Source organism: Pinus tabuliformis, chromosome 9 (genome assembly GCF_031772625.1).
Source record: "Pinus tabuliformis cultivar Carrire ecotype Pingquan chromosome 9, CPIR1, whole genome shotgun sequence".
In the NCBI taxonomy this organism is placed as follows: Eukaryota; Viridiplantae; Streptophyta; class Pinopsida; order Pinales; family Pinaceae; genus Pinus; species Pinus tabuliformis.
In genome coordinates this window covers 535,670,162-535,682,296 of record NC_142307.1, presented here as the reverse complement: position 1 = coordinate 535,682,296, position 12,135 = coordinate 535,670,162, and the positions used below count along the sequence as shown (strand labels likewise).

General features: G+C 33.0%; 1 pseudogene; it reads left to right on the top strand.

Annotated features, from left to right (window-relative positions):
• The first annotated feature begins 1,999 nt into the window (after nt 1-1,999).
• Nucleotides 2,000-2,919, top strand: LOC149149610 (putative expansin-A17 pseudogene; annotated as a pseudogene).
• Nucleotides 2,920-12,135: the final 9,216 nt, after the last annotated feature.

The window sequence follows — 12,135 nt, the reverse complement described above, 5'->3', positions numbered from 1 at the left end:
AAACAATTTTTGATGGGTAATTGCTTCGCCTCTGACTCCATTTAAATGTCGCTGAAAATAATAAATGTAAATAAATTAAAATTAATATTGAAATTATAAAAAATTTAAAGTTGTAATCCTAGGAGAGTAGTAGAATGGTGGCAAGCAATTAAATTTCATTGTTGAGTCAATAATATTTAATATTAGTAAGCCCCAAGGGTTAGCTCAATCGGTGAAGCCGGGGCCTCGCCAATGGGAGGTCGTCGATGGGAGGTCACAAGGTCGAAACCCGAAAGCTCTTGGGGTCAGGTCAGTCAATAGGCCGAGGTGTGTGACCCCCTTCGGGTGGGGGAGGGGGTAGGCGAGGGGTGTGACCCCCTTCGGCTGGGGTCCACCCTAGCGTTGTTCGATCTTGGACGTAGTGGACCCACTGACCATGGGTATCCATGAACCAGTAGTGAAAAAAATAATATATATATATATATATATATATATATGTATATGTATATGTATATGTATATATATATATAATCTTAGTAATCTAATTTTTATATAAAATAGTTTTATCGCTGGAATTTATAATATAATTTTAAATAAAATCGTAATTTTTTATTACTTAAAATGTATTTTTGAATATATAAATAGATTTAACATATAATTTAGATACATTGAACTTTATAGATTTAACAATTTAAATTTATGATTTTCAAAAACCTTTGCTGAATTTTAAATAAATTGGGAAAAAAATATTAAAAAATAACCATTTCATCTCATAACTAGACTATCCTTCCAACATTTATACTATAAAAGTTTAAGTATATGAAATTAAATACATGTGACATATTTAAATAAATAATACCAAAAAAAAAAAAATAACCATTTCATCTATTTTTTTTTAACCACATGGTGAATCGGTAAGGCTAATCAATGGGAGACCCAGGATCAAACCGATCAAACCTCATAGCTGCCACTATAACACCAAGAGCATAACCAACCAACTGCAAGTCGGGTATACTAAGTTCCTATGATTTTAGCAAGGGAAAGCTGCCACTATAACACCAAGAGCATAACCAACCAACTGCAAGTCGGGTATACTAAGTTCCTATGATTTTAGCAAGTCAGTGAAAGAAGGCCTAATCAATGGGAGACCGAGGATCAAACCTCATAGCTGCCACTATAACACCAAGAGCATAACCAACGGTATACTAAGTTCCTATGATTTTAGCAAGTAAGGGAAAGAAGGCCTAATTTCCTATGATTTTAGCAAGTAAGGGAAAGAAGGCCTAATCAATGGGAGACCCAGGATCAAACCTCATAGGTGCCACTATAACACCAAGAGCATAACCAACGGTATACTAAGTTCCTATGATTTTAGCAAGTAAGGGAAAGAAGGCCTAATCAATGGGAGACCCAGGATCAAACCTCATAGCTGCCACTATAACACCAAGAGCATAACCAACCAACTGCAAGTCGGGTATACTAAGTTCCTATCCGCCACCACAGCAGGTCATTATACTCAATGAGATTTGAATTTCGGTCTCCCATGCTTCACCCATATGACTTACCATCAAACCACACATCACTATGCTTAAACCATTTCATCTATTACTTAAACTATGTTTATAATAGCAAGGACTATGTTTATAATACCAAGAACTACCGATTGTACAGCACTCGGACTATGTTTCTAATACCACGGACTACCGGTTGTACAGCACTTTCCCGAGGACAAAAGCTGTTTCAATTTAACTATATTCTGACGTGAAAACGAATGTGACTTTGAAGGAAATATTGCAGACTGTTGTGCAACAATTCACTTATATATACCTCACCTCAACATCATCCATCAACATCATCCACCAAGGCCAAGCTGAGTGCATCGCTTGCTCTATATCGAAATTGAGTCACAGAATAACTGTGAGCATCAACATCATCCACCAAGGCCAAGCTGAGTGCATCGCTTGCTCTATATCGAAATTGAGTCACAGAATAACTGTGAGTTGCATTTTAGCTGCAGACGATGGCAAGGAAAAATATGATGGCCATAGCCATCAATTTGATCATCGAGATGGTAATGATCTGGTACTATTCCGAACAATTCAAATTGGTAACTGCAGGCAATGGAAGAGAATGGATGCGGGCTCACGCAACATTCTGTGGAGACGTTCATGGAACTTCCACTGATATGGGTAAATCTCTGAACATTTTGCCATACAAATTATTTGACTGAAATTGCAATGGGTTGTTTGATATTTCTGGAATCTGATGGGTTTTTGTTTTGGATCTGGCGGTGTTTGGGAGCAATAGCATGGCAGGAGGAGCGTGCGGTTATGAGAATATGTACGAAGGTAGATATGGCGTAAATAACACTGCACTGAGCGGTGCCCTGTTTGGACAAGGAGAGGCCTGTGGGTCTTGCTATGAATTGTTGTGCGATGCTAAATCGGTCCCACAGTGGTGCCTCCCAGACCAGGAAAAGGATTACAGTCACTGCTACCAACTTGCGTCCGCCCTATGGAGCTGGATGGTGCAATCAGCCTAACCATCACTTCGACCTGTCGATGCCTGCGTACCTCACCATTGCCCGCTACAAAGCAGGAATTGTGCCTGTATTTTACAGAAGGGTGCCATGCCTAAGGGAGGGAGGGTTAAGGTTTTCTATGAAAGGGAATGCCTATTTCAATGTGGTGGTCATAAGCAACGTGGGCGGGAGTGGGGACGTGAAGGGCGTGTGGGTATATGCAGATGGGTTCGGAGAAGTGGCAGGCGTTGCACAGAAACTGGGGGGCCAATTGGCTATACACCATTGGCAATCTGCAAGGGAAGGCGTTGTCCTTCCGAGTGACCATAGGTGATGGGCAAACTCTCACCTTGTACGATGTAGTACCTCCCAACTGGCGATTCGGCCAAACCTTCTTCTCTAACCTTCATTTCCACTGATCAGCCCAGAATAAGTAGGCCTCAGTCGAGTATTGTTGTCCTTTTATGGTTGGGTTTGGTTAGATGCGAAGTTTTGAAGAGCTTCCGTATGTGGCAATACCGTTGATCTGTTGCACACGGTTATTTTTTCTACTACTATAATAATAATCGTTGGCTTTCAATATTGTTAATATCTATGGTGTAGCTCATTGGATATAGGTTGGCTTTCACTATTGTTTAATATCTATGGTAGGTAGATTGGAGATTTGATCCAGTAACTTTGGCTTATAATTTACAGTATTTAATCAATGTTATCAAATCCAAAGGAGTTAAATATAATGGTGGAAAGTGAGGAGTTCTCAAAATTCGACAAGGTTTAATCTTTGTGAGGGCTTGCCTAGAACCATAGGGATACCTTGAAGTATAAAAATATGCTTTACATCCTTTGCTTAACTTCTATTTGACACTTCTAAAATTAAATGTACATGTTTACTTAGTTTTAAGGAAAAATATTATTGATTGTTGAAATATGAAAGAGATATATAATTAAAATTTCACTCTCAAACATAAATAAAATATTTCAATATTCATCTCAAGTAACATCATTTTACATCACCATATCTATTACAATACAACTAAAGCAAGAGATTAAGAAAAATCTATGACCAATGAATAGACCCACAAACATTGAAAATGGCCTTGAGTTGTAAGATTCCAGTGGATTATATGGGGAGGGGGAATTCGAGATAGGAACAATCTGTAAAGGTTGGAATTTGCATTCATCATTACCCATGAGACAATTATTTTTTTTACAATAGGATTTTTATACTTCTTATCGAGGAATGTTATGTTTAAATATTCCCCCTTAAAGAATGATGTTTTGATAATAAATTAACTCTTCACCAATAAAATTTTGATTAAAAATTTACCTTTCAATAACATAAAATTTTCACATATTTATCATAGAAAAAAAAAACAAAATGACCATAATGTGCAAATGACTTACTGAATCTTAAATCTTATCATTCTTTTATCATTCATAATGATAACTCATTTTCTATTTTTTATATAAAAATATCTACATAACAAAATTAACAGTTAAAATTAAAATTCACTATTAAAAATTAAAAGTATTAGATTATTATTTGCTAAAAAAAGCCTTATTCCCAAATAAACATGACTCTCTATATAACTAGAAAAATTACCATCAAATACAAATTTTTTATCAAATTCTTAAAAAAAAAATTCACCAAAAAATTGAATATTCATATTTATTAACTTTATCCATTAACTTCAAAAAAAAAAATTATTCTAAATAGATAATTGATGTTTTTTCATCAAGAATAGATATATTTACCTAACTTCTAAAAATATGATTTAAAGATTAGAAATTTCATAAGATAAATATCCTATCAATAAAATGAGGTTATTTATATTGGATTCGGTGGGAACACTATAAACATCAAGTTTGCAATCTATTTTCAGTGACCTAATTCGTATAGGCCGGTTGCAAATAATGTTGTATTATGTAAGGACCCCAAAAAATGTTGTATAGTATGTAAGGACCCCAGCCAAATAAGGAAAGAAATGCCTTGCAAAAATAAAGTTTTATCCCCTTACATAGTTATTCATAGCTATTCAAATATTCGTTGGTGAAATTATCAAGATATATATGGTATGAAAATTTCACCTAAATATGGTGGTGATAGGAATAAAATATTACGATAGAATATGTGATAGGTATAAAATATTTCATGAAACATGTATTTTTTATTTCAAACCATAAATATAAATAATTATTGCATCATTAACTTGTAACAAAAACTAGTTTAGAGAAATCAATTCAAAAAATGTTGGTATAAGGAAAAATTGATTATATTATATTTTGGATTTCCATCTTATATTATATAAGGTAAAATTGATTAGGTTACATTTTGGATTTCCATCCTACATTATAGGTTTGTACATAATGAAACTTGAAACTAGGAATTATGGTGCCATAAGTTCCAATAAAAACTCAAATCTACCTCAACGACTAATAAGGGAACCTTGGAATTAACAAACTTGTGCAATTATACCCTATAATACTATTGTTTTCTTTCAAAATGGTCACAAATATGAAGCTTTATTTTCGTACTAGATTATTTTGTTTTAAAATAAAATAAAAACATGACCTCATTGTAAATGCTAAGACACTCCCTAAGAGAAGAAAAATTAAATCAAAATACATTATGAAACATCATAAAACATGGAAAGAAAGAGCTTATTTGAGAACCTGGCGAGCACATTAAGTTGATCTTATCATAATTGGAATTAAGTCAAGGATATTATTTCAGATAATTTTCTAGTTAGTTGAGGATGACATAAGAACATTCAAATGCATTCTCACCCATTTTAGCCTTAGGTCTACTTTAATTTCTATGTGGTGTCTTTGAATCTACTATAGGAGAATGTGCAGCAAGGTAATGTTCATCATCCACATCTAAATCACTACTCATCAAGCTCCAAAAATTAGAATCTCAACATTTTCAACGAATTTTCTCATTATTGTTTCATCTAGAAAAGAAATAAGCAATGCTGAAAAATATTACCAAATCAACATATGCCAGAACAAATATTGAAACAAAACATTGACCATAAAACAAAAGCTACAAACAAATCCCTTCTATGCAATTAAAACGTAGATTTAAAAGTTTATGTCATACCACTTGAAGAAGACATCAAATCACTGCTCGAGCTACTAACTATCAAAATTTCTTGCATAATCCCCATTCTTATCAATCTCCATAGGAGGGAAATTTCTATATTCCATATCATCATCAATGTCAACATCTTCATCTCCTTTTTCCCTTATTTTAAGCATTTAACAAAGTAAGATAGTTGAATAACTATATTAAAATGATGGGTGGGGGTGATGTGAAACCCAACCTAAAAGGTGAAAACCAAAATAAGGTTGTATCAACACCAAGTTTCAATGATACTTTCTTGAGTTTCTTTGAAGTTTCTCTTTTGGACGAAACAAGAGACTAGAAATAACAACAACACCACATCATCGATATGCAGAATAACGTAATAGGTCAATTACAAAAACCATAAGAATCTCTCCCCATGTTAGGGGATAACATACACCTAGAGTCTCATTGACTTACTGTAACCATTCAGACACATTGGTGAAATTTAACAAACAATTTTTGCGATAAAATGGAGAAAAAACTAACCCTTTCTCTAGTTGCAACATCCTCCATCCCAATTTGATGTAGTTCTTGAACACTAGTTATCTTCGTCTTATTCTTGCTCATTCTCTTCTTGCAATTATCAACAAACCTATCAAGTTCCCAAGCATTTTTGTATCAAAATTATCTATATCAACAACAATCTCGTCATCCTATTGACATAGCTCTACATTTATTTTCTTAATAATCTGGACAATGTTTTTCAACTTCTCAATGGGAAGACATTGTAGGCTTGCACTCAATTTATGCTTCTCCTCACAGATCATTTCCCCCTTATGAGGTTCTTTTGTCTTGGTTTGTTTGGAAATAGGAGCTTCAAAAGTTGGATTTGCCTTCGAATTTGCATTAGGAGGAGGTCGCAACAATAAACCTAGGAGAGGCTCTATATTCTTCAAATTCTTCTTTTGGGGTTCATTAAAAAGTAGTTTCTTAATATTTTGTTTTGCCCCGAGCAATAACCCATTGTCGCCTAACCTAAACAATGTCCTCTTCTTACAGTTTCCTCTTCTTCTCTTCATTCCCACTTTAATATTATTCAATGGTTGTGGTGACAACTTATCGCTCCAAATAAAGATAGTAGTAATTCATATTTTGCATTTGTTTTTCTTTATTGGCTCCACCATCTTGCCTGTTATCAATGGATGTGAAGACTAGTTGTAGAGCTGGCAGTCGTTGATCATTGTTAGCCAGTCCTAAGGTAACTTCTTTGGCACCATCATTACACTTAAGGTTCCTAGAGAACTAACAGGTTTTGTAGCTAGTGTTAACATCACCCCCACAAGCCTTTCTATTTTGATGTTTCCATTGAAATAGTGATTAGTAGGTGCACCATGGTTTTCAATTCACTTCAAAAAAAATACACTCGTTACTATTGAATTTGAACTGTTTGACTGGGAGGTGGTGGAATTGAATGCATATTGGTGGATGTTGTTAGCTACATTGGAGAGTTGGAGCGTGGGAAAATTATAATAGTAGAGCATGTTGAAGATAGAGGCCTGCAGCAAGAGCCTTAGCCTAAGCATGAGCAAGGTATCTACTGAAAAATTGCGGTAAATTGATGGCTATGTATGAGGGTATTAATGACGGTTTTGAAAAAAATAAACAACAAAAAAATGTTTTGTAAAGTTGTAGACACATCACGAGAAATGGCAATGTAAAATTTTTAAGCATATTTGATGGCCAAAATGCTCTATGATGGGCATTTTTCTCGTCAAATTCCAACCCCGAGAATTATAGAACAAGAGAGGTAATGAAAAACAAGGAGAAAAGGAAACTCAATCATTATCCAATTGAGAGGGTTTTTTACCTTCATGAAGACCAATGAAGGAGGCTACAAAAAGTGACATGATAGTGACCATGTTCTACCACCACCATGAAACCCCAATTTGACTTCGTGGTAGGAGTTTCTTCGTACATATTAGATGGAGGGGGATTAGACCAAATGTTTTTGATCAATATCTCTGGAGCTATAGTTCCATTAATGGACGGGGGAAGTATATGCCACCCATTGGATTTTGGAAAGTACAAAATCCAATGGGTAGCATATACTGTCCTTGTGCATTAATCAAACTGTATCTCTAGAAATATTGATTTTCCCAAAAGTTAAATCCTTCCCATGGGTTTGATGATTAATCTACTTGATATTTGTACATAGATGATGACTAAGGATTTTACAAGATGGTACAAGAGCTAACGAAAAAAAATCATAGTTAAGAAAAAAAAATCCAAATAAAATAAATAAATATACAAATTACAATTATAATAAATTATTTTAATATTTAAAAAATAAAACTGAAATTTAGAGGAGAAAACCATCCCATATTCACTCATACTAAATCCAATCTTAAAGAAAATACCATCAACTAATTTAAAATTAAAAAAAAACATTCCTAAATGGGAATTTCAACATTTCATGGCCAAATCAATGGTAATATAATGATTTGGTTAAATTTGATATTTGGATTTAGTAACCATGTAAAAAATTAGCATAGTAATTTTATAGTTCATAATTTTTAAATTAGTAAAAAAGCAAGTGTACTTTTTAAATTTCAATCTATCTATTAAGTTTACTTAAATTTAGGAAATCTAATTACTACTCAATCTATTATATATATATATATATATATATATATATATATATATATATATATATATAGATAGATAGATAATTCTCAATCAATTTGAGGAATATTACAATTTGGCATACCACTTAAGAAATATTTTAATGTGGCCTAAGCCTCAATTTATGTCAAAATCTACAATAACAATTAAGGAACATAGTAATTCAACATAGGTCAACGAAGATGATTTTCATAATGCAACATAACCATTGAAAAATGTCACAATCCAATATAACCCTTGAGAAAAATTATATATGATATAACCCTTAATTAACATCACAATGTAACATGATTATTAAGAAATGTAGTATTTCAACATTAATCAACCAATATGAACACCACAAGGCATGATAAAAATATTGTTAATATCTTAGCATCATAAGGTTAAGTATTAAAATCTACCTCTTAATGTTATAACATTGTCATCATTCATAATGTTTCAATATTACATTTAATGTAGGTTAAATATATGACCGTTTTGCATTGAGTGCCCTAAGTACTCTTCTTGTTGCTACACTATTATGTTGTCAATTTTTTTTTTTAATATATTCCTAGTCTCTGAATAATTGATGTTTGTTTTGATTTCTTGGAGTTATGAGATGAACATTTGTGCATTTCATATATTGAGAGAGTGCATGCAACCAGAGATTGTAGCTCCTAAACATTAAACATGGTACCTCCTAAACATTAATATATTGATGTCCAATAATTGATGGAAGATCTGCTTTGTGAGTATTCATTTGATTTTGCATTAACTAGTAAATTAAATGATTTTTTTCTATAAAATTTAAAAATTTTAATTTAACATTAAGAATTATAAAATTAAGTTTAAATTGTTTAATTGGTAAAGTTAGAATTTTTTATGAGTATTTTAAAATGTTAAATTTATCTATATATTCAAAATTACATTTTAAATAACAAAAAATCACAATCTCACTTAAATAACAAAAAAAAAAACCATTTAATCTATTACTAAATAAATTACATATATTTTTATATGTAAAATGTTGAAAGAAAATTGCCCAATGGAAAAAAATACAGTATTCCTTTCAAATTTACTCAAACAACATCAAGAGCACTCTTATGAATCTCAACCTTAGTGAAAAGACAAGACAAGACTTCACTAAGAAGGTTAGTGAAGAAGGTTTAGTTGAATCCCCAGTTAGCAGGAACTGCATCGTTGAAAGTAAGAGTTTGTCCATCGCTAATCCTTATCATGAAGGAGAGTGCATTGGTTGCCAATCAGGAAAGTCAGTTGATTTCACCCACAAGTCGTTCCCACCAACGTTTGTGATGTCCACCAGATTGAAGTAGGAATTTTCTTTCAATGTAAACCTCATTTCTCTGAGAAAGAGTCTAGTTGATGTAACCACAAACCAATCTTTTGATTTGGTATTGAGTCTAGTTGAGGTAACCACAGACCAATCTTTTGAGTTGATATCTAGCCCTACTAAGTAAGAAAAAACTCTCAAATCAGGATCTAGCCCTACCAAGCAACAAAAAGCTCTCTCCACAAAATCACAGCAGCCCATAAAGTGGGATGACTTAGGGTTTTTAGGCATGGCACCCTTTTGTAAAATACAGGAATAATTCCAACATTGAAGGCAGGCATCAACAGGTCAAAGTGATGTCGAGGAGGATTGCACTATCTAGCTCCATAGAGAGGACATAGGTTGGTAGTCGTGACTATAATTCTCCTTCTACCTGGAAGACACCAAGTTGGATCAGATTTCTCATCGCAAACCAAGTGATAGCATGAACCACATGCCTCCCCTCCTCTAAAAAGGGCACCGCTCACTGCTGTGTTACTTATGCCATACCCACCTATGTACATATTGTCGTAGCCACAAGATCCTCCTGCAATGCCACATCATCCATGTCAGCAATTAAGTCATCAAAAATGTATTATGATCCATGAATTAGTTAAATTTACAGTAACAATAATCCACATGAGTGATAACCTACAACGTCTACCCACAAGATTAAAAAAAAAAAACAAACAAACAAACATCAGATTCGAGAAGTTATAATGTGAGTATGCAAATTTAATCATAGTATTAAAAATGGAAAAAGGCTTTTCAAACTATATGGAAATAATTAGTTTACCCATATCGGTCGATTTACTGATTTGAATTGTTTCAGGAAGTACCAAATTATTACCATCTGGATGATCAAACTGAGCATATGATTCTTTGCCATATTGTATACCCGCGTTTTGATTGAGAGCGCCCATGTCACTCAATCTAAATCTAAAGCTTATATGGTTCTGAACTTTAGATTTTTGTGTTTTGAAGATTTTTATAATCACCCATATGGAAGGCTCAATCTAAAATAAACATGTATTTTCGTGTAATTAATATATATTTGTATTTATATTTATATTTATATTTAAAATTTAAAATTAATTTAAGTGTAATAATTTTTTTATCTATAATAAAATCATTAAAAATATATATATTAAATCATAAAATTTGAATTAGTTTGATTTTTTTTAAATTGTATAAAGTTATTTATTGTTTCAATTAATTTAATGTTAAATTATTTCATATAAATTATTTAATTAATCTAAACTTATATATATATATATATAGATATATATATATATATATATCTATATATCTATCTATATATATATATATATATATATATATATATATATATATATATATATATATATATATATAGATAGATAGATAGATAGATAGATAGATAGATAGATTCTTGTGGAAAAAGTCGTAATTTTATTCATAATGACAAAATTACATTTTGTAGATGCTAAAAAGCATATGCATATGGCATGTACCTGTTTATCAGAGGATGCTAGGCAGACAAAAAGTAAAGTAAAAAAATAAAAAATGTAAAAAGGACTGACTACAGTTCTTTTCTCCCCTTCTTCTTTTCCACCTTACGCCAACCTCTAGTATTGGGAGTGGTCGTTACAATGGAGAGCTGATTTGTAGTGATAGTGTCTTTGTCAAATTCGGATCCTTCTAATTCATAACTTTGCTTGATGACCATTATTTCCATTCCTATTAGTTGAGATGTTTTATGTTATGTTTGTTTGCTGGAGTCTTCCTCCTCCTTTAATGGGCTCTTCTGGGTCTTTTGATTCTCTATTTATGCTTGGTATACTGTTGTTTCTGCATTTTCTACTTCTTCCTCCAGGGGGCTGTACTTTGCCATCCTTTTGGCTATTTCTATTGCTTCTTGTTCCATTTGGGGGTTTTCTTTGCTTTAGGATAGGCACTGTGGAGGTGTCTTGTTTGTAGACAACCACAACATCGGAAAGCTATGTTTTCATAATCTAGTGGTTGTGTCCACTATGTATTATTGAAGTTCAAATTGATACTATCTGGTAGTCCCTCACTGAGGTCTACCTCAACACATATCCTGGCAAATGTTAGAATCCCCCTTGAGATTCTGTCCTCATCAGTCTTGAGGTATTTACCCAAAACATTCCCTAAGGTGATTAATACCTTGTGGTGCCAAAAATGTAATGGGAGGTTATGTAGCCTGACCCACACTAGCATCTTTGATACCACCATTGTATTGGCGTCGAAATCGAAGAACCATGGGGTCATAAATAGTCCTGCATTGCCCCAGAACCATTGTCCCTTATTGAGGATGTATTCTCTTTCTTGTGTTCTTCTGAATATGACTATAAAAAAACCTTTGGAGCATAAGTACATCTCACAATCTGGTGACCAGGCCTCATATATCCATTTGTGTAGAACATCATATTTTGGCCAGAACCCACTGAATCTACATATAACTAAATTGGAGTAAAGATCTGTAAACAAGTTTTTTACCTCAGGCATGGAAATGGTGAGTGTGGGATTCTCATATTTTGTTCTACTATGTAGGGCCCTGGAAGCTCCACTGGT